This window comes from Mytilus galloprovincialis, chromosome 14, assembly GCF_965363235.1.
Source record: "Mytilus galloprovincialis chromosome 14, xbMytGall1.hap1.1, whole genome shotgun sequence".
NCBI lineage: Eukaryota > Metazoa > Mollusca > Bivalvia > Mytilida > Mytilidae > Mytilus > Mytilus galloprovincialis.
Genome location: NC_134851.1, coordinates 59,630,076 through 59,656,618, shown reverse-complemented (window position 1 = coordinate 59,656,618; position 26,543 = coordinate 59,630,076). Strand labels below are relative to the sequence as shown.

Sequence of the window (26,543 nt, the reverse complement as noted above, 5' to 3'; positions counted from 1 at the left end):
GCAAACATTTCACATATTTAAATTTCTTATTATAATAAATATATCATGTTTATTGAACTCAACGTAAAATGAAAATAAAAGAGGAATAAAAAAAGACAAACGCTAAACGTTATCAAACATTGAAGCGCCTGCAAAACAATCCTATAAACTTGAAGTCAAGTAAAGAACGGAAATTCCAAAATATTTAACTCAATTCATTCAGTGACACAATTATAATAAAAACTTTTCATAACGAGTCTATCAATATGTTGTTATATCAGATACACGTGTTTTTCAAGTAGGTTAAATATAATGTCTTATCTTATGTCGTTTATCTTTCGAACTTTATCCAGAGTGCTTGTAGTGCAGTTTATAATGATCTTCAGTAATTTAAGTTTAGGCTGTTTCATAGTTTTACAGTATATGTTTGCTTACGTTTTAGGGCATGATAGCCAAAAACGTTTACTTCTTAATGACCCGGATGTTGTAGGTCAGATAAATCAAATGGCTAAGAACGTGCAGTCACTAACAAATCAGGTTTCACAGTTGACAACTAGTCTGAATGCTGTCAAATCAGAACTTGCAGCCCAGAAGTTGAAGAGTGCAGGTATATATCACAATTTAATCATATTCACCTTAGACAGAAAGAAAATAAACTCATAATAGATACATGAGATAACGGGATTGATATTTAGTGTTTGCGCTAGACGTGCGTTTCTCCTATAAAAAGGTTCACCAACGACGCTCTAATATAAAAAGAGTCAAAAAAGCAATGGAAAGTATACAGTTGAAGAGCAGTGACGACCTAAATTATTAAAGGTTTTGCAAAATACAGCAATTGAATAATAAAGACGATATTTGGCGTACGTTATTCATACATCAACCAAAGAAAGATGAATGTTAAATGTTCTCTCTTGATTATTTCTATGTTGTAGAAAAAAATAAAAACAACACGATATAAATTTTATTCGATTGAAGCACTTTTCTTGATTTACCTTCATCTAGAACGCTGAAAACTGTATATTTGACAGCTTGTTAAGTTTGTTGGTTTTGAAAGACTAGCTTAGTGAGGGCTTTGTGATAATTGAAAATGCTAGCATCAACCAAAAACGTATATCTGTTATTCACGAGGGATAAATTTTATGCGACAATTTGTTAACAAACAGTCTCGGAAGCTATATTTACCACTAGGATTATCATCTATTCAGACATGAAATAAGATTTCTCTTTTCCAACATATAAACTTGGCATTTTATTCTACTATTTGAAGAAGCCTCGGTGGTCTAAGTAGATAATACTGTAATCACCAGCCAGTCAACACTGAGATTGGGAATTCAAACTCCACTCGTGTTGGTGTAATCGACTCCAATCTTAATTGACTAGGAATGTCAGTTTTCCTATGGAAGGTCGGTGGTTTTCTCCGGACACTCCGACTTCCTCCACCAATAAAAACTGGCCGCCACTAAATAGCATATCTGCGGTGATTGACAGTGACGTCAAAACACAAAAAAAAATCAAATCAAATATGTTATTTGATACAGCAGTTGTTTTCCCAAGTATTAAATGCACACACATATGCTCCCGATACAAAATAATCAAATGTTAATGTTCATTAAAGGTGCAGGCTCTACATATACACGTTGGGGAAGGACATCGTGCTCGGGTTCTGATACACAGCTTGTTTATTCAGGTATGTAATCTTGGTTTACTCAAAGACACCTAAAGTAGAAGGTTCATTTGTTCTTTTTAGTATAAATCATTAACAAAATCTTAAACGAAGAAAGCAAAACAAAAGTGTTTTCGAAGCACCAAAAAAAACCCTTGCATAAACAGATTAGACAAAAATCAGTGAATATATAAAAATGTGTTGATGTGGCATGATGACCAATGCGACAACTATCTAACAATTCAAATTGCAGAGATAAAAGCAAATATAGGTCACTGTAACAAAAAAAACCTCATACCGTATAGTCAACTATAAAAAGCTGCGACCAGAAAAATGTAAAATAATTCAAAAGAGAAAAATATGGCCTAATATATGTAATAAAAGACTTGCGACAGACACTGAACGAACGAAACATGTTTGTGGGTATCCCACCCTCCCCTTCACATAGAATAGTAGGGGGAAGTACACGATAATAATTAACAGTCAACGAAGCTGCTTAACAAATAATGCAACTAATATAAAACAAAATACAGACGGACGGACGCACATACCAGAAAACATAATGCCCATAAATGGGGCATAAAAATAGACACTAGATTAACTTTACCGTAGGAAATTGTAGGCATAGTTTTTGGGTTAAGTGTGTAATTCAGAAAATTTTCAGTCACAACATATATTTAGACGCAACATACTAATGGATCGCACAGCTAGACACAGCTGTCATAAAATCAGAGATTGACTTCTCATTGTTATTTTTCCTTAAAGTTTGTCGACGTTAACACACAAAACAACACAAAACATTTCATTTTAACATGTTTAAATTGCCATCGAAAATCAGAAAAATTTCCGGTGGCTATATTATCCATTGAGTAGCATTAAGAGAACTTGTTATGGATACATGTATTTTCCAAACTTTGAACTGACAAACTCGTGAATATATTGCAAATTTTCTTTATCAGTCTCAAATGTCCATGATGTTGCACGTGCAACAATTTGGTTTTGATTCATTATCTTTTAGTTGTGTGCTGATTACATATTCGCCAGTTTAAAAAAAATTTAGATTTTGAAATCATACCTGTATTTTCTTAACATTGAATTCAAAGACTTTTGAATAAATTGCAACTTTTCTTCATGAGTCTTAAATAGTGTCGCTCGTGCAACAATTTGGTTTTGATGTATTATATAAAACAAGGTGGAATAACATGAATAAGCGTATGAAAAAAAACATTTGCCATTTAAATTTTTTGAATACATTTTAGGCTTTACTGCAGGCCAACAATTGAATGAATACAGTGGCCGTTTTGGAGGTCCTTCCGATTACCTTTGTTTGCCAAATAATCCAGAGTTGTCGAACCTGACAACCGCTGGTGTAAGTCATCTGTTTGGTACGGAATTTGAAGAGGCAATACTGCGAACTGATGCAATCAACGAAGACATTCCGTGTGCAGTTTGTAAAAGTGTAAATACACATATATCTATCATGATTCCTGGACGCGAAACATGCTACTTAGGTTGGAAAAAAGAATATAACGGTTTGCTAGCCTCGGATCATTTTGCTTACAGCGCATCGTCCTTTATCTGCGTAGACAAACAACCTGAATATGTTCCCGGTGGACAGGAGAACAAAGATGGTCGTCGTCTATATTTCACCAGCACTAAATGCGGCTCGCTGTCGTGTCCTCCGTATAAAAATAACCAGGCAGTCAACTGTGTAGTTTGCTCACAATAAATGCATTGAAATATTGTGATTTTTTTTATCAGCGATCATCGTTTTCCTATATATGGTTTCAACATTGGTATGCACGAATACCCTTCACTGTTTTTCAATATTAGGAGGTTTCGTAACGACTGAAAATTAGATATCGTTGGTATCAACTTCAATTTAATTAACTTAAATTCTAATTCGTAAACTCAAACAAATATAAAATATTAATCGAATAGCCAAAAACTCTTAAGTGGGAGACGCCACTTGCAAGGACAAGCGCACATTTTATCATATATATGAGTATAATATTGTGGAAAGTTCATATAAATACATAAGTCTTGTAAACCAACTTATTTTGGCGGATACATTTTTTTTGCGTTTAGCCCTTTCTATTTAACTTCGCGACGAATTTTACCCGCAATACTCTTCTAATCGCAAAAGATGTGAAAATAAATCGCTCACGAATATGTACAACTAGGATTTTTCTTTACTGAACTACATCAAGTAAATTTGGGAATCGCGAAGTTAGTTGGTTTACAGTATAATGAAGCTTGTACTGGTTTCCCCATACTACTGGTCTACTAATCTGGAAATAAATAATATAATTAATAATATAGGGTTATTGCATGAATATTGGGGAATATTGTCCCGAGTAGAATTTTATATTGCACGAGCTTGCCAGTGCAATATATGTTCTAAGAGGGACAATATTCCCCAATATTCATGCAATAACCCTTTTATTGTATAGCAATATAATATTTGAAAGTAAAAATTGGTTTAAACTAAGATTTTGTCGTTAATGACGTCATGAGTTTTAAAGATTTATTGCACTAGTGCAATATTAGAATTTATTGCACGCTAACTTTTGGTTACGTTCTGTGGAAAATATTATATTGCTATACAACAATATTATGTATTTGGCAAAATGCTACTGTACATTTTGACTTCAATGGCTCAATGACTTTAAACCACCAATCGAACCGACATCACTATAATTAACCAAACACGTGTCAACTATAAACAAACATCATTTTTACATGTTCGAATTTTGAACATTTTTTATAAACCAGTCTTTTGCGAATTTATTGTTCCTTATCAAATTGAATCAAATTTTAAACATCAAACAAGGTTCAATTCTCACAAGTTGTTTACACCTTTTCTTTGATGATCAACACTTGCATTGTGTTACTTAATACAAACTTGTCGAATCGTTGATCTTTTCTTTTGCACATACAAGTATGACGTCATAATGTCTTATTCCGGCGTCAAGGTTTAACATCAGATATCTATAAACTTTGTGTATGTTTTGGAATGCAATTAACGTCGTTTTAAAGAAGAATTTCAGTCGATTGTGTGAGTATTTTTTGTGTTTTATTGAAGAAATAGTATGTATCCGTTGCTATAGATGAAACATACTATGTGTACCTCATTTTAACCTATGAAAGACATAAATGACCTTACAAATATCCAATGAAAATATCATAATATCGTCCCATGATCCTGCACAATCCTAACAAATTAATACAGTTTTCGTATCTAAGGTACCAGGATTATAATTTAGTACGTCAAACGCGCGTTTCGTCTACATAAGACTCATCAGTGACGCTCATATCAAAATATTTATAAAGTCAAATACGTACAAAGTTGAAGAGCATTGAAGATAAAAAATTCCAAAAAGTTGTGCTAAATACGGCTAAGGTAATTTATTCCTGGCATAAGAACATCTTTAGTTTTACGAAAAATTCAAAGTTTTGTAAAAAGGAAATTTATTAAAATGACCACAGTATTGATATTCATACTGGGCTGGTAAAGGTACATGCATACTAGGCTGGTATAGGTACATGCATATTGTTTGCTGAGATCCTTAATTATTGTTAATTCATTATGAATTATGTTACGAGTTTAAACTTATTTATTGATAGGGGATTAGGAAACAAGTTATTGCAACTCTTGAGTGTTGCCCTGAAGCAGCTTTAGTCTGCTCTTTTTCCGAAATCTAGAGGGGTGTTTTATGTGCAAGAGATACAGCTCTCTTTTTACACGAGTCAGCAAATTATCGTCCACTTCCGACGAACTATAATCGTTTCTCAAAACCATACTCGCAAATGATGGAGAGTTAAGAGTTTATCATGTATAGCCTCACGAAATGTCACAAAACTTGCATCTCTTTCATTCTCAATTTCATTAATTAAAACGCGACATCAACACAATGCTAGGTCATAATAAATAACAGTACATTGAAAACAAAGACACTATCGACTATACCACGTTTAAGGACAACAGAGTATCCTCCCATGTTAAAAGTTGGCATATTAAAGAAAACACAAGTTATCTTTCTTATTATATAAACCACTTGACTTGTATATGAAAAAAAGTAAAATCACAAAAATACTGAATTCCGAGGAAAATTCAAAAGAAAAGTTTCAAATTAAATGGAAAATCAAAAGCTCCAACACATGCATAACAATTTTCATATTCCTGACTTCTTTATAAAGCACAAAAAATGTCAGTATTCACCTCAGAAGCTAACAAAACCTTTAGATAGTCTTATTAAGAAGGGATATAGTTACGATACTGTTGTCAGGTCATTAAAGATTGCATATTTTGGCGTTAATATTGATTCACTTATAGGGTCTTTGCATCGGAACTAACACATTTATTATTAATAAACCAGTTGTTGGCATGCCACGGGTTATGTTCTCTTCATGTATGTTATGATGGTATGATAATAAACCCCTCACGGGGAGGATTGTGCCTGATATCCATATGATGAAGACATAATTTTTCAATCAGTTTAATTGAAATCTGGAGCTGGCATGTCATTTAACTGCTAGTAGTCTGATATTATTTATGTATTATTGTCATTTTGTTTATTTTCTTTGGTTACATCTTCTGACATCAGACTCGGACTTCTGTTGAACTGAATTTTAATGTGCGTATTTTATGCGTTTACTTTTCTGCATTGGCTAGAGGTATCGGGTTGAGATCTCACAAACATGTTTAACCCCGCCGCATTTTTGCGCCTGTCCCAAGTCAGGAGCCTCTGGCCTTTGTTAGTCTTGTATTTTTTTAACTTTTAGTTTCTTGTGTACAATTTGGAGTTTAGTATGGCGTTCATTATCACTGAACTAGTATATATGTGTTTAGGGGCCAGCTGAAGGACGCCCCCGGGTGCGGGAATTTCTCGTTTCGTTGAAGACCTGTTGGTGACCTGCTGTTGTCTGCTCTATTGTCGGGTTGTTGTCTCTTTGGCATATTCCCCATTTCCATTCTTAATTTTATTTATATATATATATATCAATGGGTATGAAATTGTATTCTGGTGAAATCATGCATTTTCAGTCTAAAATTACCGAAAACTTAAGTTTAGGTTTTAGTGAAAATGCAAAAGATTCGAATGATCAAAATATCTTTAAATATATTTTAGGTAAATGTGGAAAAAAATAGTCATTGTTTTAAAGCTAAAATAAATTAAAAAATTCCAAGGAAGTTGGTTGATTTATCATTTTCCATTGCCGTTATCATGTCTTGAAAATTTTCAAAGATGTCTTCTTATCAAAAACGCAAGAAGCGCGTTTCATTTAAATATGACACATAATTTAGGATCGAAAGCAAACAGTTCAAATAAAAAATTAAGTTGAAGAGCACTGAAAAAAAAAAGGTTTCGTGTGTACGATTATGCAAAACTGGGATTTTTTTTTATAGATTATCCAATTTAACAGGAAATGGATCACTATCAAACAAAGTTTAATCCACCATTTTTTACATTTTAATATGCCTGAACCAAGTCAGGAATATTACAGTTCTTGTCCATTCGTTTTTTATGTGTTTTGTCATTTAATTTTGCCATGTGATTAAGGACTTTCCGAATTGATTTTCCTCTGAGTTCAGTATTTTTGTGATTTTACTTTTTTCTTCATCCATTATTTTATTGATTTTTTTTTATTAACATTGTATCATATATCAAATGTATTCGTTCAGTGTAAGTTCACTGGTGTTAATATGTCCTAAGTCAGGAATCCGATGTTCAGTAGTTGTCCTTTGTTGATGTGGTTTATAGGTGTTTCTCGTTTTTTATATAGATTAGACCGTTGGTGTCCTGTTTGAATGGCTTTACACTAGTAATTTATGGGGCCCTTTATAGCTTGCTCTTTAGTGTGAGCCAATGCTCCGTGATGACAACCGTACTTTGACCTATAAGACTGGTGTAGTATACTTTGTTGTGATATAGAAGAACAAAAGTTACATTATTGAGGTTTCTACATCCTTTAAGGAGTAGGAGTGTAAGAGGCCATGGCAGAAGGTTGGTAAGAACCTGATATCAAGAATAAAACAAGTGTGTCCTTCTACTACACGATCTAATTAACAGATCATCGTCCAGTTTATTATTGTAGCACGTATTATATATTTGAAGTTTGGCATAAAGGCAACACCAAATTTATGCTTTTATTCTTTTTTTAAATTCGATCGAAAAAGTGGGGTTTTTTTTCGATACATTTTCGGATGTTAGTTAACGAGAACGTTTCCGGTAAGAATCGGTTTCTTTTATTACGCGTACGAATTCGCCCAAAATAATGAGTTTACCAACTATGTCGATTTTGTCTAACAAAAATCAAAACACTATCGTACTTATGCCGACTAATGCTACAATGTTAGTCTTATAAATCCCTGCCTTTCAAATATTCCGATTTGAATGTGTATGATGAAGGTGATTCAGAAACTCGCTTTAGGCTCCCGAGTTTAAAAGTGCCACTTTTTTAGTGTATGAGAAAAACTCAGCGGTAATGACAAGAAATTGTTGATGTATAACGCCCAGTTTAAAATCGGATGTGGAAAATGGAGTCGTTGATTGCATTTCGAGTGATTGCCTTATTCAATAAAAATGTTGTTCTATTCTCAACGTGTTCAATATTCTATTTATCTGCAAATTGAAGTTTTAACTATCTTGACTGGCTTTACAGCCCTTGCACGGTCGGAAAATTAATTCTTTATCTGGATTGACATCTTTCCCTTACGTCATAATCTTAAATCACCAAAGCTAGGAGTGACATAGAATCTATGTCTCATACCGTGAGAATTATTAGAAAATCAAAGGTGCCACACCTTCTTCTTTTTTTATGTGGATTTATCAATTTTCGTGTATTTTTGTTTTTGTTTTGCCACAGTCTTTCGTTGTTTACAATTTGTTGAAGATTTGAATTCATGGTTAACCTGTACACACGAAATCCACGAAAATAAGTATTCAACGAATATTAATTTATCCACAGAATTAAGATAACTTACTACCTAGTAGATCTTAAATACATTAAACTTCCTCATAACAGGAAGGGCTTTATATTAATTGCAACACACATATAAAAACACCGAATTTTAAGTGATAGGTATTTGGATGACAAAAGATCAAATTTGGAATAGAAATTAGCAAGTTTAGGAAGGATTTTGAACATTGATGAAGTTGTGAATTGACTGTTGCATAATGATCAATTACCACAATAGGAATTACATCGTAACCAGTACTTTGATCTACATTTTGCCCGATGTTTGATAAACTCATCATAGATACCAGGATTTAATTTTGTATATACGCCAGACGCGCGTTTAGTCTACAAAAATACTCATCAGGACGCTCGAATCCAAAACAGTTAAAAAGGCCAAATAAAGTACGAAGTTAAAGAGCATTAAGGACCAACATTCACAAAATTTTGCCAAATATCGCTAAGATATGCACCCTTTACTTGATTATTTGTAGCGAAAACTGAATACCGTTCACATTTATTCAATATCTGAACTAATGGTTATTTAACGTCGTGGTTGAACCTTTATGTATACTGCTTATCTGCCCTTTAATTGAATGCTTATCTGCCCTTCAATTGACTGCTTATCTGCCTTTTTGTTGATTATTGATATGGTAGTAAAACCCCAACTTTTCTGATAATTTCCACATTTAAATAATGTCTGAACTAATTCTACTCATCTAGAAGACACGTTTGGAAATTCACATTTTGATTGCGTATCTGACGTATGAAATAGAGTTGAAAGATACTAAAGGTATATTCAAACTCAGAATTCAAAAATAAACTGACAACGTCATGTCTCAAATAGGTAAAAAGACAAACAGACAAACAAACATACTATAGTAAACAAAACATAACATAACAGAGAAAATTAAAGACTGAGCAACACAAACCAACCAAAAACTGGAAATGATACCAGGTGCTCTGGAAAAGAAATTAGAATCTGCTCCATGTAACGCATTTGAAGGCGGAACTTCAAATACATCCCTTATATATTAAAGATTATTATATCCCGTTAACCAGGAAAAAATCACTTGAAAAATATTTAAGTATTCCAACCACCATTACATGTGTATTATACGTATGATTTATTCCTAACGAAGGTTAATGTTTCTCTCCGGGCATGTCTACTTCCCCAACTTATAAAAACTGACCGCATCGAAATAATATAATAGATGCATTGCATCTGACGTGCTTTACTTGTTTCTTTTATAATAACAATACTATTGTTCTCTTTTTTATAGTATGTACTTTTCGGATTATGTAATGTCGAGGGTATTTTCCCCTACAAACACTACATACAATTGCCTACTGTAATTTGTATCCGTCTTACCATTATAAATAGAAAAACTACACCCAAATGTATCTGCATCTGCTGATGAGGTCAAGTACTGGAAGTATTTGATAGGATCATACATTTCTACAAACATGGAAATTGAGAAATTGAAAAAAACTATAAAAAAAAACCAAGATATTTGTATAAATAATGATAATTTATGATAATACAAATAATTAAAAACTTAGTTATTATAGGTACGAGGCTTATCATTTAATTCGCCACACGCACGTTTTGTCTACATAAGACTCACCAGTAACGCGCAAAATAATTAGTTAACATACTTAACAAGTAAAAAGAGAAAAAATGAAAAAAATAGGGTGTTAGAATATAAGGAATAGAGAAGAACTGACAAATTTAACAAAGAATATAAAAATGTGACCAAGAAAATTACTGAATACAGATATGCGTACTTTGATCTATAATGGTTTACTTTTACAAATTATGACTTGGTTATTGAGGTATCTCTTTAGCCCTCATACCACATCTTCTATGTGTAAGAATAACTACAATTCAGAACTTCCTTCATAATAAAAGAATACGAATGTCTCTAGCGTTATGATACAAAGACATGTATAATGTGAAAATAAAGGGGACTTTGCAACATAATGAATGTAAGAGTTGTCAGATATAAATCACGATGAGGCTAAGATGGCTTAGTGATAATCTCTAGAGCTATAGTCTGAACCTAATTTATTTATATTGATAGATTGGATATTGCTTGCTTTACGTCAAACTAGTTTTTAGAAAGAACGATAACATTTATCAAAACGGTGATAACTTAGTCTTGGATGCAGGATTGTTTTGTTAATGTTGTTGGCTTTGAAATAACTGTCAACTGTTATATTCTCAGATCTGTACTTAGTGTCTTTTTTGTTGTTGGGATGTACAGGTATACATTATCGTCCAATCTGTATTTTTGTTTATAAGTATTTCTAAATGTATCCATTTGATGAGTTAAGTCAAATAACTTTTATTGTTCGTTCGCATGCTATACTGTTACTGCATTGTCCCAGGTAAGGTAAACGGTTGTCATCCAGCTAACATGATTAACCCTACTATATTCTGTATGCATATGCACGTCGAAGTCAGGAGTGTGTAATGCAGTGGTTGTCGTTTGTTGCTGTGTGACTTATTTGTGTTTCGTTTAATTTCTTGTACATTAATTAGGCCGTTAGTTTTCTTGTATATATTGTTTTGTATTTGTGATTTCGAGGCGTTTTATAGCTGACTGCTGTACAGAATTTGCTAATTTTTTAAAGCCGTACGGTGACCTATATCTGTTAATATCTGTGTCATTTGGTTTTTATTGGAGAGTTTTCTCATTGACAATCATACCCCATATAATTTTTTTTTTATACAAGAATGTGTTCACAGTAGATGAATGCCCCACTCGCACCCTCACTTTCCATGTGAAGTGGACCATGTATTTGGGGTCAAAACTTTAACTTAACATTTAAATTCGAAAGATCATATGGGAATCATGTGGACTAAGTTGGAAGTTGATTGGACTTCAACTTCATCAAAAACTACCTTGACAAAAACCTTTAACCCGAAGCGGGACAGACGGACGAACGGACGCAGAGACCAGAAAACATTATGCCCCTCTACCATCGTAGGTGGGCCAAAATAAAAGTCTCAGACCTTAAATCAACATGATAATGTTTATAATCAAAAGTATTTAGACAACATATAATAGATATTTGTGACGATAAATGACGGCTCATTATTCGTATTTTTGATATTCATTATCCAAGTGGCTGCTTTAAATAATTGTAAGTCTTAAATTTTGAGGTTGGTTGCTCGCTTAAATATATTCTTCCCTTAAAATGTTGTTATCCTTCTGCTAATATACTAAGAAATGCAATTACACATTTACCTAATTTATCTACTTTCTCATTATTTTTATAGAATATTTTTTCTGTCTATGAAAAAATAGCACAACAAATGTAATGTTAACTGTCAAACCAGCGCAGCTTTTAAAATGTGTACCCTATTTTTGAAGTCATTTCGAATAGACAAAAAAAAATTATGGTCAGTCCTTATTATTCAATTCTAACTTGTATTGTTAAGGAGTAAATTAAGCAAAAACTTTTATGGAACCACAGCCACATGAAAAAATTATGAGTTGATAGCTAAAAAACTTGCAGTCAATCAAAAGACGTGAAACATTCGAAATAGAAAAAAAATAAATGTACCTCATTTCATATTTTATTCTACATCCAGATCAAACATATGTTGATATATGCATTCTTTTTTTTTTATTAAGAATACATTATCATATAAGCCGAACATTCATTTTGGTATTTGAAAAAAACAAATCACACAAAACAAACAATAGATTGTCAATATGGTTCATGGGTGGGTTTTCTTTAATTTTCTATCGTGAATTGCTTCGTGAGTCAAATATATATTTACATGATTAAGTAAAACATCCTACATAAATAATAAAGAGTGAATAGATATCAGCAATAAGCGATAAGTAATTGTCCCTAAAACACCATGAGTTTTCAAGTCTGGATTCAAGTTGTTTCCGGGAATAAATAACATTTATAAATGAATCATTTTGAAGAAATACTGTTCTGTATAATTTAAGTGCAGTTTTTAGATATTCACAACTAATAAACACTTTCTACTTATTTTTATACATATATCGGATATATCTAAGTTTATTTTACCATTTGCAAAGTATAATACTAATTTAAAGTTAACACTGAAAACAAGAAATTTATGTTCCAGTTTGAGAAAACAACGCCCTCAGGATTCGTTACACAATGTGTTCCTTGAAACATAAAAGTAAAATCTGGTCAGATGTGTCAAAAATGCAGGTTACGAACAAAAATAAAAATAGAATTTAGTTCTCTGCTAAAACCCTATTGTGTTCTGTTATTTTTCAACATGTGTAGTTAGTTGTTGCGTGTGACCTATATGTATCACACTTAGTAAACAAAAAAAAAAAGAATTGATTGATTGATAGTGTTGTAACGCAACTTTTACGCGCCACTTTTGGACTTTTTCGTGGCGGTCAGTTTTTATTGGTGGAGGAAGCCGGAGTGCCCGGAGAAAACCCCCGACCTTCGAAGGGAAAACTGACAACCCTAGTTAATTAAGATTGGAGTCGAGTTCGAACTCACAACCTCAGTGTTGACTTGCTAGTAATTACAGTAGTAACTACTGAGACCACTCGGCCACCGAGGCCCCTCAACTTGATTATATAACAGTTTTCATGAAATCAACTTTCTACATAATAACGACAACACGTCTTAACAAAAAGCATAACTGTTCGATCCTATTATCAAATTATTCACCCTATTTTAGTCAGTACAACATCTGGTGATGCAGTAAAAATAAAGCAAACATCGAGTTTGATCAGTAGCTAGTCATTTCGTACCATTACCATTTTGTACCATTTCTATTTCAAACCCAAAATTACCATTTCGTACAATGACCTAGGAAAAAAAGGAGTTCAGGGATACCTCAAGTGACAACTTATACATATTTTGCTCAAATGCTGGTTGTTAAAACGTCGCCGTTCATCTTTTCCGTTTTCATTTATAAACTGTTACAGTTTCAAATAAGAATTTAATATCATAAAAAAAGTTACCTGATAAATCAAATGTAAACTTGACAGGAAAAGCTAGCTCTGGAATCATCTAAATGACTTTGTGGTCATTCTTTTTTATTAAAAAAAAAAGTTTGACTTGTTCTGTCTATTTGACATATTATAAGGAAGTCAAATGTATTTGTACCGTTGCGAGTAGGAAAAAATTATATTGACTATATTTTACATTTCTTTGAAATATGTTGGCATCCAAATCTGATTCAAACAGCCATCTAAGTAGGTAGTTTTACATTAGCTCTGAGACCCGGCTTTGATGGCGAACAAAAAAGATGTGTATAGTTTTTAAATAGGTCGTGTTTGAGAATTTGGCATACCCACAATATAAATATGTTAGTAAAGACACTCAATTGACATTTGTATGAAACAGTGCAGAAAAATACACTTCATATTTGAGTGAAATTTAGAAGGAACAAAGAATAGAGAACAAATCTATTATATTTCAGAATTGTGTAACTAAATGTCAATTTCTTGGTCACATAATGTATGTTATATTATTAACACCATGTGTAATGTGTCGTAATCCACCATTTTCTACATAAGAATATGCCTGTACCAAGTCAGGAATATGACAGTTGTTGTCCATTCGTTTCATGTGTTTGAGCTTTTGATTTTTTTGGAGTGACTTTCCTCAGAGTTCAGTATTTTTGTTATTTTACTATTTTTCTGCAACATTCTTTATCAATGACTACATATTCTTCATCTATTCCGAAAAATGAACTACGTCTTCCATTTTACGTTTGGCTTATCATCTTACAGAATCTTTGACTTGTGTTTCCAATAAGAATTTAGACCTACGGAAAAGTTTCCCTTTGGTTCACAAGTTTTACACAGATGTGTTTTTAATCATGTTATGACGTGACGCCATAATTTGTAACAAAAAAAAAAAAAAAAGAATTTGGATAGCTGTACTATTGGTTATAATACCACAACCTCTAATATTTATATTCAAACACATTAGAATAATACCTACAAATATTTAAGTGACGCCATACTTTATGAAAAAATATATTTTCATTAAAAAAGAAATGAGATTATCCAATGTAGAAGTGTGTTACTGGTCTGTTCGATTTTTCCATTCTTTTAGCAATTGTGGTAGCTTTTAATCAACATTTTGCTTGCCATCAGGGTATCTCCTTTTTCAAGAGTCTAGTATTGACATTTTCCCTTATTATGTCTGTTTGCTTTGTTCACGCATCGTTGTCAATATAATGGAATTTGATGCGACTGTCATACAAGTGACAGGTTAAGCTATCTATAAAAACAGGTTCAATCCACCATTTTCTACATAAGAAAATGCTTGTACCAAGTCAGGAATATTTTGACTTTCCTTTTTGAATTTTCCTCGGAGTTCAATATTGTTGTGATTTTACTTTTTTTATAGGTTTTATGACTATTTGTATATGATTCAAGATACAAGAGTACTTACTTTTTATTTCAGGTGGAATCATTCTTCTTGTTTTTTTGTGTTCAAATGTTTTCAGCATCACATTTGAGTGAGATTGACCAGGAATCAATTCCTGGATATATTCACTGGATAACAGATACGGTTGCTAGTAACTTTCTTGTGTGTCCGAAGTCATGTAAGTACAACATAACATTTCGGCGAAATTTTGCAGGGAACAACGTTGTCACATGCTGCGTAGAAAATGCTCAACCATTCTGGATTATTTCTAAATCTAAGAATTTACTTGGCGTTTTACATTTGAAACCAGCAGGGGAATATGGGTTTGTTACGGAAGCCACAGGAGCTGATGTCACGTCGTACTATAAGATTATCTACCAACAGGGACACTGAAAAGAAATTCCAGATATTTTATGTAAAATTATCAAAATAGTGGAAATAAATTTTCTGATAATCAGATTGAAAACATCGCTAACATTAAATGTTTACACATTCTTGACACATTAAATCTGTCCTTTAATAACATTTCAAGATTGGACAATACAACATTAAGGGTGTTGAAATTTTTGAGAGCTTTGGATTTATCTTATAACAAGATACAGTATATAGAGCCAAATACTTTTAACTATCGTCCAGGTTCTCTCATGACGATTCATCTAGACGGAAACATTCTGAAAAGCATTGATTTATCAAACTTATATCTCGATTATTGGTTTAATCGTATCATTGTGATTGATAATAGAATTTCGAAGTTAACAAATGAATTATCTAGTAAATTCAATTTTTCAAATGGTTGGGGAACTATTAATTTAGCAAAAAATCATATTTTTGAGATGCCGAATCTATCGAAATTAGGATTTACCATTGATATTTTATTAAGTGCTGTTTCTAAATATCCCATCAATTTGAATGAAAACCCAATAAGATGTGATTGTAAGTTTAAGTTTTATTAAAACCATAAAATTTGCTGCCAAAAATGTTAAAGGAGTGCATAATTTAATTTGCAAAGACCCGCCCCTACTTCGCGAGAAGAGGATTATTGATATCAGTGAAGACCTTTTAACATGTGCTATCTCGATAAAAATGGATGCCCTCCGGAATGTAATTGTTACGAACAACCATCGAGGTCTAGGGTTGTGGTTAATTGTTCTTCGACTAGAAATTATAAAATGCCGAGTGTTTGTCCACAACAAGATGATTTAGATATTAATTTAAGCCATAACTTTATTTCTATTTTTGAATACCGTACTTTTCTGAATAGAACATTTTCAATTAAGTTGTCTAATAATAGAGTAGCAAGTGTAGATTCATTTGTTTATGGAATCATGAAACTACGGAATATTAATCTTCAGCACAATAAAATAGTTCAGATTCATAAGCATGTACTGTTAATGACAAATGACCACACAATATCGTTTGGAAGTATATTAATCAAGTGTTCCTGTAAAATGAAGTGGACTGGATCATGGCTAGAAAATCAGCACAGAAGACATGGAGTAAATAACTCCAATAACTGTCATATACGAGGTAGAGATATTCAAGCGATTTCCATTTCTGAGATGTGTTCCTTTGTAAAACCGAAGTCAACTGTTAAATATGTACTACTTAGCTTCATGATATCTATATTTGTATCATTACTGCTATGCTTGAAAATGAAGTACGAACTGTTTTTACTTTTAAGGAATTTCAAAAGTCAGTACCTCAGTAGAAACAGTAACAACGATAGTCAACAAACTAAATTTGACGTGTATATTTCGTTCAATGCAGAAAATGACAATATAATGAAATGGATCAAGACAGTCGTTTTCAATCTTGAACAAAATGGCTTCAAAAGTTGTTTTCCTTCAAGAGATTTCGATGTAAGGGGTGTGCATGTCGATCAAATTTCGACCGAAACAGCTGGCTCAAGTTCATATTTAGTGATTTTGAGTGACGATTATTTAAAATCACAATTTCAAATGATTGAATGGAGCAAGATCTGGGCTCATTACAAGACAAACATATCTCGCAATATTGTTGTTATAAATTATGATATGTTGGCTAGTTGGAATATCAAAGATAGAAATAAAAGCCTTTTTAAGAATTGGACAGACTTGTGACTTTTGTAACTTTAACAACAAACTGATTAATGAATTAGAAATGAAGCTACGAACAACAACTTTACAGATTAAAGACTGATTATTCATATAATCTTGTTGATGTAGCTAAAATTCCATATCAATTTGACATGTTTTTTTCCGTAAAGGTATTTCAATTTTAAGCGATACATATATATGTATATATATATATTAAGCAGTGAATTGATTTCTTTAATTTATTGGTTTTGTAAACTAGGTTCTATCCTGAATAGTACTATACATCGGCAAATATATCAAATTAAATCTGGTTTTATAGCTATATGTAACTAAACATTGTACTGACAGTCGCATAAAATTCCCATTATTGTAAAAAAAAATGTATTTCGGGATCAAATCATACTGTATAAATGCAACATTTGCTAAAAATGATCTTATTCACTAATGACTAGGATTCTTATTTGTAAATTGCAATTATCATTTAAAACTTTATATATATATCAATGGGTATGAAGTTGTATTCTGGTGAATTCATGCATTTTCAGTCTAAAATTACCAAAAACTTAAGTTGAGGTTTGAGTAAAAATGCCAAAGACTCGAATGTTTAAAATATCTTAAATTATATTTAAGGTAAATAAGGAAAAAAAAATTTTTTTAAGCAAAAATAAATTAAAAAAATCCAAGGAAGTTGGTTGATTTATCATTTTCTATTTCCCTTATCATGTCTTCAAGACTTTTTTTCATCCATTATTTTATTGATTTTGTCTTAACATTGTATCATTTATCAAATTTATTCTTTCAGTGTAAGTTCACTGGTGTTAATATGTCCTAAGTCAGGAATCTGATTTACAGTAGTTGTCCTTTGTTGATGTGGTTTATAGGTGTTTCTCGTCTTTTATATAGATTAGATCGTTGGTTTTCCCGTTTGAATGGCTTTACACTAGTAATTTATGGGGCCCTTTATAGCTTGCTCTTTAGTGTGAGCCAATGCTCCGTGATGACAACCGTACTTTGACCTATAAGACTGGTGTAGTATATTTTGTTGTGATATAGAAGAACAAAAGTTACATTATTGAGGTTTCTACATCCTTTAAGAAAATGTTTGTATAATTCTTATTAATTGTCAAGAGGCTGGTGTAATATTTATTGTTGTGATATAGAAGAACAAAAGTTGCATTATAGGGGTTTCTACATCCTTTAAGGAAATGTTTGTGTAACGAGTTTAATAGGCCGGAAGGTTGGTAAGAACCTGATATCAAGAATAAAACAAGTGTGTCCTTCTACTACACGATCTAATTAACAGATCTTTGTCCAGTTTATTATTGTAGTACGTATTATATATTTGAAGTTTGGCATAAAGAAAACATCAAATTTATGCTTTTATTCTTTTATTTTAAATTCGATCGAAAAAGTGGGGTTTTTTTTCGATATATTTTCGGATGTTAGTTAACGAGAACGTTTCCGGTAAGAATCGGTTTTTTTTATTACGCGTACGAATTCGCCCAAAATAATGAGTTTACCAACTATGTCGATTTTGTCTAACAAAAATCAAAAGGTCTGATACAAAATACTATCGTACTTATGCCGACTAATGCTACAATGTTAGTCTTATAAATCCCTGCCTTTCAAATATTCCGATTTTAATGTGTATGATGAAGGTGATTCAAAAACTCGCTTTAGGCTCTCGAGTTTAAAAGTGCCATTTTTTTAGTGTATGAGAAAAACTCAGCGGTAATGACAAGAAATTGTTGATGTATAACACCCAGTTTAAAATCGGATGTGGAAAATGGAGTCGTTGATTGCATTTCGAGTGATTGCCTTATTCAATACAAATGTTGTTCTATTCTCAACGTGTTCAACATTTTATTTATCTGCAAATTGAAGTTTTTAACTATCTTGACTGGCTTTACAGCCCTTGCACGGTCGGAAAATTAATTCTTTATCTGGATTGACATCTTTCCCTTACGTCATAATCTTAAATCACCAAAGCTAGGAGTGACATAGAATCTATGTCTCATACCGTGAGAAATATTAGAAAATCAAAGGTGCCACACCTTCTTCTTCTTTTATGTGGATTTATCAATTTTCGTGTATTTTTTTTGTTCTGCCACAGTCTGTCATTGTTTACAATTTGTTGAAGATTTGAATTCATGGTTAACCTGTACACACGAAATCCACGAAAATAATTATTCAACGAATAATAATTTATCCACAGAATTATGATAACTTACTACCTAGTAGATCTTAAATACATTAAACTTCCTCAAAACAGGAAGGGCTCTATATTAATTGCAACACACATATAAAAACACCGAATTTTAAGTGATAGGTATTTGGATGACAAAAGATTAAATTTGGAATAGAAACTAGCAAGTTTAGGAAGGATTTTGAACATTTATGAAGTTGTGAACTGACTGTTCCATAATGATCAATTACCACAATAAGAATTATATCGTAACTAGTACTTTGATCTACATTTTGCCTGATGTTTGATAAACTCATCATAGATACCAGGATTTAATTTTGTAAATACGCCAGACGCGCGTTTAGTCTACAAAAGACTCATCAGGACGCTCGAATCCAAAACAGTTAAAAAGGCCAAATAAAGTACGAAGTTAAAGAGCATTAAGGACCAACATTCACAAAATTTTGCCAAATACAGCTAAGATATGCACCCTTTACTTGATTATTTGTAGCGAAAACTGAATACTGTCCGCATTTATTCAATATCTGAACTAATGGTTATTTAACGTCGTGGTTGGACCTTTATGTATACTGCTTATCTGCCCTTTAATTGAATGCTTATCTGCCCTTCAATTGACTGCTTATCTGCCTTTTTGTTGATTATTGGTGTGGTAGTGAAACCCAACTTTTCTGATAATTTCCACATTTAAATAATGTCTGAACTAATTCTACTCATCTAGAAGACACGTTTGGAAATTCACATTTTGATTGCGTATCCGACGTATGAAATAGAGTTGAAAGATACTAAAGGTATATTCAAACTCAGAATTCAAAAATAAACTGACAACGTCATGTCTCAAATAGGTAAAAAGGCAAACAGACAAACAAACATACTATAGTAAACAAAACATAACATAACATAACAGAGACAATTAAAGACTGAGCAACACAAACCAACCAAAAACTGGGAATGATACCAGGTGCTATGGAAAAGAAATTAGAATCTGCTCCATGTAACGCATTTGAAGGCGGAACTTCAAATACATCCCTTATATATTAAAGATTATTATATCCCGTTAACCAGGAAACAATCACCTGAAAAATATTTAAGTATTCCAACCACCATTACATGTGTATTATACGTATGATTTATTCCTAACGAAGGTTAATGTTTCTCTCCGGGCATGTCTACTTCCTCAACTTATAAAAACTGACCTCATCGAAATAATATAATAGATGCATTGCATATGACGTGCTTTACTTGTTTCTTTTATAATAACAATACTATTGTTCTCTTTTTTATAGTATGTACTTTTCGGATTATGTAATGCCGAGGGTATTTTCCCCTACAAACACTTCATACAATTGCCTACTGTTATTTGTATCCGTCTTACATTATAAATAGAAAAACTACACCCAAATGTATTTGCATCTTCTGATGAGGTCAAGTACTGGATGTATTTGATAGAATCATACATTTCTACAAACATGGAAATTGAGAAATTGAAAAAACTATAAAAAAAAAACAGATATTTATATAAAATGATAATAACTTTTACGCTGACTATGCGGTATGGCATTTGCTCAATGTTGAATGCCTTACGATGACCTATATCTGTTAATTTCTGTGTCATTTGGTCTCTATTGGAGAGAATTGTCACATTGGCATTTATACCAAATATCATTTTTTATGAAACAAAGTCTGAGACCTTAAATCAACATTATTTTTATTATCAAAAAATTTTGATAACAAATAATTGATTTTTGTGAAGATAAATGACGGCTCATTATTTGTATTTCGATATTCGTTATGCAAGGGGCTACTATAAATATTTATAAGTCTAAGATTAGGTGTTTTTTGTCCGCTCAAAGATATATACTTCCCTTAACATTTTAATTGTGTTATCTTTCTGACCATTTACTAAGCAATGCAATAACACACTTGCCTTATATAAGAGGTTGGTAAAAGGTTATTTTCGTGCAACGTGTTTTGCCATTTTTATTACACGTGCAGCCGTGGTTCTTGAAACAGGGGAAAAGATTAACGTGCGAGAAATTTATAATAATTGTTCGTTCATCGTGAAATGGCAATTTTATTTCGCGTTCTTCCGTGCAGATACCCCCTATTTTATGACTCTCATATAACTTCTCATTAGTTTAATGGAGTATTGTTTCTGCCTTTGAAGAAATGGCAACAGAAATGAGTGTTAATTGTCCATACGGTTTCTTTATTTTTTTTATTCTCTATCGTTAATTGCTTCGTTTGTCAATTTTTTTTTATATACATGATTAAGTAGAACAACCTGAATTTATAATGAAGATTATATATATTAGAAATTGTTCCCAAAACATAGATTCAAGTTGTTGCCAGGAATTCATTACGTTTATATATAGGTCATTATTTTAAAAGAGCCGTAAAGTATATCGGAGGGACAGTTAAACTCACATATAGAAAAGAAACTGACAACGCTATGGCTAAAAAAAAAACAAAAAAAACCAGACAAGTAATAGTACAAAAAAACACAACAAAGAAGACTAAAGACTAAGCAACACGAACCCACCAAAAACTAGGAGGTATCTCAGGTGCTCCGGAAGGAAGTCATATAGTGAAACAATTTTTGACTTTTGGTATCAGTTGATACAACGCTTTATTAACTCTAGACATACGATATTAATAAAATATTAACAATAAGCTAATAAAATAGGCAAATATCATGTCCCTGGTGTTGATAAATCATTTTATTAACCTCATTAAAAGTCAATAATTGAAAAGTATTGGTGATCTAAGTTAAAAAATATAAAGCATTTAACTTCATATATTTGCTTGTGTATAATCCTATTTCGGATCGAACATATATTAAAAAATAAACGAATTAAAGAGGAGAGGCGAAAGATACGAAAGGGACAGTCCAACTCATAGATCAAAAATAAACTGCCATGGCTAAAACAAAAGACAAACAGGCAAATAATAGTACACAAGACACAACTTAGAACAATCAAGACTAGGCAACACGAACCCCACCAAAAACTGAGGTAGACCACAAATGCTCCGGAAGTGTAAGAAGATCCTGTTCCACATGTGGCACTTGTCATGTTGCACATGTTATTACAAATCAGGTAAATAAATTTATTTCATAGGTCACATTCGTGGAAATAAAGGTATTGATTCGTTGCTTAATACATATATATTGATCGCTTTGAATTTCAATAATCACAAAATGGTATATTGTGCTCACATCCATCTGGACACATAAGAAAGTTACTAGCTACGGTATCTGTCATCCAGTGAAAATATCCAGGATATGATTCCTGGTCAATCTCACTCAAATGTGATGATAGAAACATTTGAACACATAAAACTAAGAAGACTAATTCCACCTGAAATCATAAGTAATTACTCTTGTAAAAAAGGTGTATCATTTACAAATAGTTCTTGAACATATTCAATACTCTTGAAAAGGGAGATACCGTAGTGGTAAGTAAAACGTTGATTCAAGGCTATCAAAAAATGAAAATATGGGATACTAAGTAATCGAACAAACCTGTACATTCTTCAATGCATACATTTCACATTTATATTCATAACATCTGTATTAGTGGTGTGATCTTAATAATACTGGAAGGGGAACACTTGCACTTTTTAACTCTAAAAATGTTCAATCAAAAAACACATTCAAAAAGTTCGAATATATTAAAACGGAGAAAATCGAATATTTGTTACTTTTTCGGTTGACATACGTCATCGGTTTGAGACGTTTGGGACCGATTTTGAATACCGGGTAGTAGATAGAAATCAATCATAGTCCTAATCGTGTGTAGTATTAACATTGTATCATTTATCAAATTTATTCGTTCAGTGTAAGTTCACTGGTGTTAATATGTCCTAAGTCAGGAATCTGATGTTCAGTAGTTGTCCTTTGTTGATGTGGTTTATAGGTGTTTCTTGTCTTTTATATAGATTAGACCGTTGGTTTTCCCGTTTGAATGGTTTTACACTAGTAATTTATGGGGCCCTTTATAGCTTGCTCTTTAGTGTGAGCCAATGCTCCGTGATGACAACCGTACTTTGACCTATAAGACTGGTGTAGTATATTTTGTTCTGATATAGAAGAACAAAAGTTACATTATTGAGGTTTCTACATCCTTTAAGAAAATGTTTGTATAATTCTCATTAATTGTCGAGAGGCTGGTGTAATATTTATTGTTGTGATATAGAAGAACAAAAGTTACATTATAGGGGTTTCTACATCCTTTAAGGAAATGTTTGTGTAACGAGTGTAAGAGGCCGGAAGGTTGGTAAGAACCTGATATCAAGAATAAAACAAGTGTGTCCTTCTACTACACGATCTAATTAACAGATCTTTGTCCAGTTTATTATTATAGTACGTATTATATATTTGAAGTTTGGCATAAAGGCAACACCAAATTTATGCTTTTATTCTTTTTTTTTAAATTCTATCGAAAAAGTGGGTTTTTTTTCGATATATTTTCGGATGTTAGTTAACGAGAACGTTTCCGGTAAGAATCGGTTTTTTTTATTACGCGTACGAATTCGCCCAAAATAATGAGTTTACCAACTATGTCGATTTTGTCTAACAAAAATCAAAAGGTCTGATACAAAACACTATCGTACTTATGCCGACTAATGCTACAATGTTAGTCTTATAAATCCCTGCCTTTCAAATATTCCGATTTGAATGTGTATGATGAAGGTGATTCAGAAACTCGCTTTAGGCTCCCGAGTTTAAAAGTGCCATTTTTTTAGTGTATGAGAAAAACGCAGCGGTAATGACAAGAAATTGTTGATGTATAACGCCCAGTTTAAAATCGGATGTGGAAAATGGAGTCGTTGATTGCATTTCGAGTGATTGACTTATTCAATAAAAATGTTGTTCTATTCTCATCGTGTTCAATATTTTATTGATCTGCAAATTGAAGTTTTTAACTATCTTGACTGGCTTTACAGCCCTTGCACGGTCGGAAAATTAATTCTTTATCTGGATTGACATCTTTCCCTTACGTCATAATCTTAAATCACCAAAGCTAGGAGTGACATAGAATCTATGTCTCATACCGTGAGAATTATTAGAAAATCAAAGGTGCCACACCTTCTTCTTCTTTCATGTGGATTTATCAATTTTCGTGTATTTTTTTTGTTCTGCCACAGTCTGTCAATGTTTACAATTTGTTGAAGATTTGTATTCATGGTTAACCTGTACACACGAAATCCACGAAAATAAGTATTCAACGAATATTAATTTACCCACAGAATTATGATAACTTACTTTCTAGTAGATCTTAAATACATTAAACTTCCTCAAAACAGGAAGGGCTCTGTATTAATTGCAACACACATATAAAAACACCGAATTTTAAGTGATAGGTATTTGGATGACAAAAGATCAAATTTGGAATAGAAATTAGCAAGTTTAGGAAGGATTTTGAACATTTATGAAGTTGTGAATTAACTGTTGCATAATGATCAATTACCACAATAGGAATTACATCGTAACCAGTACTTTGATCTACATTTTGCCTGATGTTTGATAAACTCACCATAGATACCAAGATTTAATTTTGTATATACGCCAGACGCGCGTTTAGTCTACAAAAGACTCATCAGGACGCTCGAATCCAAAACAGTTAAAAAGGCCAAATAAAGTACGAAGTTAAAGAGCATTAAGGACCAACATTCACAAACTTTTGCCAAATACAGCTAAGATATGCACCCTTTGCTTGATTATTTGTAGCGAAAACTGAATACTGTCCACATTTATTCAATATCTGAACTAATGGTTATTTAACGTCGTGGTTGAACCTTTATGTATACTGCTTATCTGCCCTTTAATTGAATGCTTATCTGCCCTTCAATTGACTGCTTATCTGCCTTTTTGTTGATTATTGGTGTGGTAGTGAAACCCCAACTTTTCTGATAATTTCCACATTTAAATCATGTCTGTACTAATTCTACTCATCTAGAAGACACGTTTGGAAATTCACATTTTGATTGCGTATCCGACGTATGAAATAGAGTTGAAAGATACTAAAGGTATATTCAAACTCAGAATTCAAAAATAAACTGACAACGTCATGTCTCAAATAAGTAAAAAGACAAACAGACAAACAAACATACTATAGTAAACAAAACATAACACAACAGAGAAAATTAAAGACTGAGCAACACAAACCAACCAAAAACTGGAAATGATACCAGGTGCTCTGGAAAAGAAATAAGAATCTGCTCCATGTAACGCATTTGAAGGCGGAACTTCAAATACATCCCTTATATATTAAAGATTATTATATCCCGTTAACCAGGAAAAAATCACTTGAAAAATAGTTAAGTATTCCAACCACCATTACATGTGTATTATACGTATGATTTATTCCTAACAAAGGTTAATGTTTCTCTCCGGGCATGTCTACTTCCTCAACTTATAAAAACTGACCGCATCGAAATAATATAATAGATGCATTGCATCTGACGTGCTTTACTTGTTTCTTTTATAATAACAATACTATTGTTCTCTTTTTTATAGTATGTACTTTTCGGATTATGTAATGTCGAGGGTATTTCCCCTACAAACACTTCATACAATTGCCTACTGTTATTTGTATCCGTCTTACATTATAAATAGAAAAACTACACCCAAATGTATCTTCATCTTCTGATGAGGTCAAGTACTGGATGTATTTGATAGGATCATACATTTCTACAAACATGGAAATTGGGAAATTGAAAAAACTATAAAAAAAAAACAGATATTTATATTAAATGATAATAACTTTTACGCTGACTATGCGGTATGGCATTTGCTCAATGTTGAAGGCCTTACGATGACCTATATCTGTTAATTTTTGTGTCATTTGGTCTCTATTGGAGAGAATTGTCACATTGGCATTTATACCAAATATCATTTTTTATGAAACAAAGTCTGAGACCTTAAATCAACATTATTTTTTTTATCAAAAAATTTTGATAACAAATAATTGATTTTTGTGAAGATAAATGACGGGTCATTATTTGTATTTCGATATTCGTTATGCAAGGGGCTGCTATAAATATTTATAAGTCTAAGATTAGGTGTTTTTTGTCCGCTCAAAGATATATACTTAACATTTTAATTGTGTTATCCTTTTGACCATTTACTAAGAAATACAATAACACACTTGCCTTATATAAGAGGTTGGTAAAAGGTTATTTTCGTGCAACGTGTTTTGCCATTTGTATTACACGTGCAGCCGTTGTTCTTGCAACAGGGGAAAAGATCAACGTGCGA

The 26,543-nt window shown here is 32.3% G+C and overlaps 1 long non-coding RNA gene across 1 annotated transcript; it reads left to right on the top strand.

Moving 5' to 3' along the window:
• Positions 1 to 341: 341 nt before the first annotated feature.
• LOC143058295 (uncharacterized) lies at positions 342 to 3,251 on the top strand. The gene is made up of 3 exons (XR_012972988.1): positions 342 to 586; positions 1,598 to 1,669; positions 2,905 to 3,251. It is a non-coding gene; the product is annotated as an uncharacterized LOC143058295 (long non-coding RNA).
• The last annotated feature ends 23,292 nt before the right edge of the window (positions 3,252 to 26,543 follow it).